The 6,418-nt window shown below is 39.5% G+C and overlaps 1 long non-coding RNA gene across 1 annotated transcript; it reads right to left on the bottom strand.

Annotated features, from left to right (window-relative positions):
- Nucleotides 1-1,336: 1,336 nt before the first annotated feature.
- On the bottom strand, nucleotides 1,337-4,372 carry LOC123041423 (uncharacterized). Its single transcript, XR_006418517.1, has 4 exons — nucleotides 3,861-4,372; nucleotides 3,641-3,721; nucleotides 3,330-3,534; nucleotides 1,337-3,244 (listed from the first exon to the last, which is right to left on the bottom strand). It is a non-coding gene; the product is annotated as an uncharacterized lncRNA (long non-coding RNA).
- Between the last annotated feature and the right edge of the window lie 2,046 nt (nucleotides 4,373-6,418).

Raw genomic sequence — 6,418 nt, 5'->3', positions numbered from 1 at the left:
GCGCTCACGAGATTAGCTGCCATTTTTTATTGGAGAGTGATTTTTGGTTGATTGTTTTTGCAGATGATTAATAGACAAATTTCTCAGGTCCAGCAATTTATTTCATAATTTTTGGGGTTCCAGAAGTATACGTTTTATACAGATTACTACAGACTGTTCTGTTTTTGACAGATTCTGTTTTCTATGTGTTGTTTACTTGTTTTGATGTATCTATGGCTAGTATTAAATGGTATGAACCATAGATAAGTTAGAATACAGTAAATATTACACCAATATGAATTTAGAATGAGTTCATTACAGTACCTAAATGGTGGTTTTATTTTCTTATACTAACGGTGCTTACGAGTTTTGTTTTGAGTTTTGTGTGGTTAAAGTTTTCAAGTTTTGGGTAAAGATTCGATGGACTATAGAATAAGGAGTGGCAAAAGACTAAGATTGGGGATGTCCAAGGCACTCCAAGGTAATATTCAAGGACAACCAAGAGCCTAAGCTTGGGGATGCTCCGGAAGGCATCCCCTCTTTCGTCTTCGTTCATCGGTAACTTTACTTGGAGCTATATTTTTATTCACCACATGATATGTGTTTTGCTTGGAGCGTCATTTTATTTTGTTAGTTTTTGCTTGCTGTTAGTTATAATAGTGTTTTTCCTCTTCAGTTTCAATAAAAAAGTCAAGGATAGCCTTTGCCATGCTTATTTTGCTAGTTTGCATGTTGCTGTTTGAAAACAGAAAGTTTACCGCGGTTGCAAAAATTCCCTAGAAAAGACAAAGCATGGTCTTACATCGAATCTTTTTGCATATTGAGCTCTGATAAATTTATTACAGTGGGAATTTTAGTTCATAATTTTTGGAGTCAGGGAAGTATTGATACTCTTGCATTCTTTACAGACTGTACTGTTTTGACAGATTGCTGTTATGGTTGCATTGTTTGCATATGTTTGCTTGTTTAATGATTATATTTGATGATAGGAGTATTAAATATGCAGAGGCATTTAGTATGCAATGTTGAATAACAATTTTAGTGATTTGTTACAGTAGAATATGATAAGGTTTTGCATTGGTTTATACTAACCTATCTCACGAGTTCTTGTTGAGTTTGTTGTGAATGAAGCTTTTGATAAAAAGAAGAGAAACCATGATATGAGAGGAATTAAGGAGACACAAAAGTTCAAGCTTGGAGATGACCAAGGCACCCCAAGATAATATTTCAAGAAGTCTCAAGCATCTAAGCTTGGGGATGCCCCGGTAGGCATCCCACCTTTCTTCTTCAACAACTATCGGTTAGTATCGGTTGAGCCTAAGTTTTTGCTTCTTCACATGAGTTGTGCTATCCTTGCTATGTAGTTTCCTTTAGCTTTGCTTGCTGTTTGAATAAGTATCAAGATCTGAAATCCTTTAATGAGGGAGAGCCTTACAACAATTAGAATTTGCTAGAATAATCTATGTGCTTCACTTATATCCTTTGAGCGTGATAATTTTTGCTCTAGTGCTTCACTTATATCTTTTAGAGCACGGTGGTGGATTTGTTTTAAAGAAACTACTAGATCATTGACGGCGCGCGTTGCTGTGCCCGTCTAATTTTGCAATAGAATGATAGTAATGTCCACGCACATATACATAGGCATGAAATATGTAGGTTTAATTTATTCATCCTAGAAGAAAAGTCATCAGGCATTCCAGGAAAATCTAAAATAGATTGGAATTCAACTACATTTCAGGTCATAATGAATAAATTTCATAATCTCGCATGGTAACCAAGAGGCGAATTGGACAGACAAACTCAACTCAATTTTGATCTCAAGCCTGATGTACAGATGTCTTGCAACAAAACAATGTTCGAAAACTTGAATCATTATATAGAAGAAAATAAACATGTGCAAAAAATAAACAATGGTTAAAGACCTCTTGTGAATAAACAGTTGAATATATTTCGATAAGAGAATAAAGGGCACTACTACATCCTGCAGGTCCAAAGGAAGATGCTAGATTACAGGTGCACCACATTTTTCATAAGTAGATATACCTTGTAGGTAGCAAGTAGCAACACATGAATGGTTAGTTCCCTAATTAAACGATGATGAGTAGCACCACAGGTTGCGCGGTGTGCCACAACAGCTGGTCAGATGACACAAGTTTTTTGCGAAGGAAACACATTGTTCTAGATAAACTTCAACCCACTGCTTGCACTAACAATAGTATATAATGCAAGGTTCGTAGTTATCCTTCTATGACAACGTCTGCACTTCTGATTTTCAAAATGGTTGCTTTATCACACAAAATAATTTGCAGTACATAACAAAGGAAAGTACCTTGAGAGCTATATCTATATTCTGCATGTGGTCACTGTATAAGCTCCTTTGCAATTTTGGACAAAGTATGAATCCACTGAACATTATAAGCTTGTCGAAGATAAAACAATAAAAAAAACATGTAAAAACTGACCAAGACCTATAAACTGGGCAAGAATACCCTATCAGTCTTAGCAGGAGATGTAAGTTTAGATTTTTCTTCCAATTGATGTACAAATTGAAGACAATTGTATACAGTGATCTTGCTGTTCCAAGATCTGAAGAAAAAAACTGCAACAACATGGCTTTGGGAGCCGCACCTGCTCCCTATCATGCTATAAGAATCCATATGTCAAGATTTCTGTCCAACAATAGGATATCTTTACTTTATTAGTTCTGTAGATGGATAAAAACTGAGCTGGTGCATCTTTTGTTAGTGCAAATCATAAGATGGAATTCATGTTTACCCCAAAAAACATAAAATTAAATAAGCACCTCACTTGGACTTTTTAATGTCCCCATTCATGTTGAACTCTTCATTTTTTGAAGTGTAGACACAAAATGTCATATAATGGAAACACTTAAGGTAACAATAATGATTGGTTTGATTGAATAGGCATCAGCGCAGTTAATATTCAAGCGCATTCTCTCTTTTTTCATATTTCTGTAGGTCATCACAAATTAGATTGTTGTGACCAGCTTTTACTTACATAAGAGTAAGCTAATACCTGAGATCACATTTTACTTTATTCAGAGCAACTTATGATGAAATATGTATCTCAGGAATACCACCATATAGAACATATTTCCTACCATATGGTACCTGCCATTCAAACCTAATTTACTTGAAATGCTTCTGCACATGCAGATCTCGACCATCTCCAAACTTTGCAAAAGTGGAACAATTCATGGTTGTATTCCCTATGGAGAACAGAGCCAATTCTCCTATTTGTTTGCCTGGATGGTTGTATCAATGTATTATCAAACCATGGAATTGTAGCAAGGGTGCAGAGGCATGGTGAGTGATCGGTTGTCAATTTACCATGCTGGTCGTCGTCGCTCGAGCATGGAGGTCGCACCCACCAGATGTGCATGCAGCTGCTGAACCAGACCGTTCTCATGGGTATGGATGGTGTCTGTGCCTATTGACACGCACCGACCCTCGCCGCGGTATTGCCCGTGTCCTGCAGGTTGAGCTGGTCCATGAGCGCATGCACCCACCTCTTCTTCTTCAAGTGGTGATTTGACTGTAGGCCATGCAACATCAAGCAGTATGTGAACAAATAAAGTTACCGAATACAAAAAGGATGCTTGAACTACAAATCATGAAAAGATCAAAATCTGAGGACCAACGTGTTCACAAGCTATGGAAAAATGTTCTTCACCAAAATTTTACTGCAGCTTATTCCTTTTCTTTTCTTTTCCTTCACAAACCTGCACAATTATCAGAAGAAAATTATCTCTGATATATATATTAACTGCAGATCAACACCGAACCACTACTGAAACTGAGTTTTGCGAGAGGGATTGGGGAGAAGTGGGGAGAAAAAAACGTCGGCCGCTTAGCATGTACCTGTTCCCCTGAAGCTGCGCCATCGGAGCACAGTCACACGAGGAGCTCGGCTCAGAGAAAGATCGAAGGCGTCGCTGCCGGAGGGCGAGGTGCGGAACAACAGAAGTGGTGGGCTCCTAAGACGGATCTGGATGGGCTCCCATGCTTTCTAGTAGCCTTTGCATCCTCCATCTTCCTCCCTAAGAAAGAGTGTTAGACAGAACGGCGATGGTAGCGAGAACTTGATCCATGCGGCGGATGACGGGGAGGGAACGGCGGCAGCGGTCGACCGGGAGGGAACGGCGGCAGCGGTCGACGGGGACACACAACGGCAACTGGGCAGAGCGAGAGAAGACATGGCGAGAGAGGCGGGATGAGAAGAAACCAAGGCTTCTAGAGAACCAGCAACCCAAAGGGAATAGAAGAACGGCGGAGGAGGTGGTAGCGGCGGCGGCGGCGGCGGTGACGTGCCTAAGATCTATCGAGAGGAACGCGCATCGCCTCACACCCTTTTCTCCCGAGTAGACGTATCGGCTTCACCGAGCAGCGTCTATTTTCCTTAGCGGGCCTTTCGCCGCAGTTAGGCCCGATTAACCACAATGCTCCGAAATTTCCACCGGAGTAGCTGCCTCTCGGACAGTTGGCCCACTTAGCGAGCAAGCTCGCGACAGGGTAATCATCCAACGGCCAGAAACAACTAAAACATAAGATCTGACGGCCAAAATCTTTGGGGGCATGAGAGAGCTCGCATTAGGCTCAGTTTTACTGTCCTTAATTGATCTCTCATGCTTCACTTAGATTATTTTGAGAGTCGTTAATAGCATAGTAGTTTGCTTAATGTTAATATACTTGATATTCAAGATATGTGAAATTTTCTTATGAGTGCGTTGAATACTAAGATAAGTTTGATGCTTGATAATTGTTCTGAGATATGGAGGTGATAATATTATAGTCGTGCTAGTTGGGTGATTATGAATTTGAGAAATACTTGTGTTGAAGTTTGTAAGTCCCGTAGCATGCACGTATGGTTAAAGTTATGTAACAAATTTGAAACATGAAGTGTACCTGGCTTGTGCATCCTTATGAGTGGCGGTCGGGGACGAGCGATGGTCTTTTCCTACCAATCTATCCCTCTAGGAGCATGCGCGTAGTACTTGAATTTTTGATGACTTCTAAATTTTTGCAATAAGTATATGAGTTCTTTTGACTAATGTTGAGTCCATGGATTATACACACTCTCACCTTTCCGCCTTTGCTAGCCTCTTCGGTACCGTGCATTGCCTTTCTCACCTTGAGAGTTGGTGCAAACTTCGCCAGTGCATCCAAACCCCGTGATACGATATGCTCTATCACACATAAACCTCCTTATATCTTCCTCAAAACAGTCACCATACCTACCTATTATGGCATTTCCATAGCCATTCTGAGATATATTGCCATGCAACTTCCACCATCATCATCATGACATGCATTACTTTTGTCATATTGCCATTGCATGATCTTGTAGTTGACATCGTATTTGTGGCAAAGCCACCATGCATTATTTTTATACATGTCACTCTTGATTCATTGAACCATCCCGGTACACCGCCGGAGGCATTCATATAGAGTCATATCTTTTTCTAAGTTTCGAGTTGTAATCCTTGTGCTGTAACTTATAGAAGTGTGATGATCATCATTATTAGAGCATTGCCCAAATAAAAAAATAAAAAAGAGAAAGGCCAAAAAGAAAAAAAGAAAGGCCCAAAAATATATATATATATAAAGGGCAATGCTACTATCTCTTCTTCCACACTTGTGCTTCAAAGTAGCACCTTGTTCTTCATGTAGAGAGTCTCATATATTGTGCTTCAAAGTAGCACCTCGTTCTTCATGTAGAGAGTCTCATATATTGTGCTTCAAAGTAGCACCTTGTTTTTCATGTAGTGAGTCTCATGTGTTATCACTTTCATATACTAGTGGAAATTTTTCATTATAGAACTTGGCTTGTATATTCCTACGATGGGCTTCCTCAAAATGCCCTAGGTCTTCGTGAGCAAGCAAGTTGGATGCACACCCACTAGTTTTCTTTTGTTGAGCATTCATAGCTCTAGTGTATCCGTTGCATGGCTATCCCTACTCCTCATGTTGACATCAATTGATGGGCATCTCCATAGCCCGTTGATTAGCCTCGTCAACGTGAGACTTTCTCCTTTTTTGTCTTCTCCACACAATCCCCATCATCATATTCTATTCCACCCATAGTGCTATATCCATGGCTCACGCTCATGTATTGCGTGAAGGTTGAAATTTTTTGAGATTATTTAAGTATGAAACAATTGCTTGGCTTGTCATCGGGGGTATAGAAGTTGGGAACATCTTTGTGTGACGAAAATGAAGCATAGCCTAACTATATGATTTTGTAGGGATGAACTTTCTTTTGCCATGCTATTTTGAGAAGACATGATTGCTTTGATTAGTATGCTTGAAGTATTATTACTTTTGTGTCAATATGAACTTTTGTCTTGAATCTTTCGGATCTGAATATTCATATCACAAGTAAGAAGATTTACATTGAAATTATGCCAAAGTATCACTCC

This window comes from Triticum aestivum, chromosome 2B, assembly GCF_018294505.1.
Source record: "Triticum aestivum cultivar Chinese Spring chromosome 2B, IWGSC CS RefSeq v2.1, whole genome shotgun sequence".
In the NCBI taxonomy this organism is placed as follows: Eukaryota; Viridiplantae; Streptophyta; class Magnoliopsida; order Poales; family Poaceae; genus Triticum; species Triticum aestivum.
Note: the sequence above shows the minus strand (reverse complement) of the source record. Positions and strands in the feature narration are given on the sequence as shown.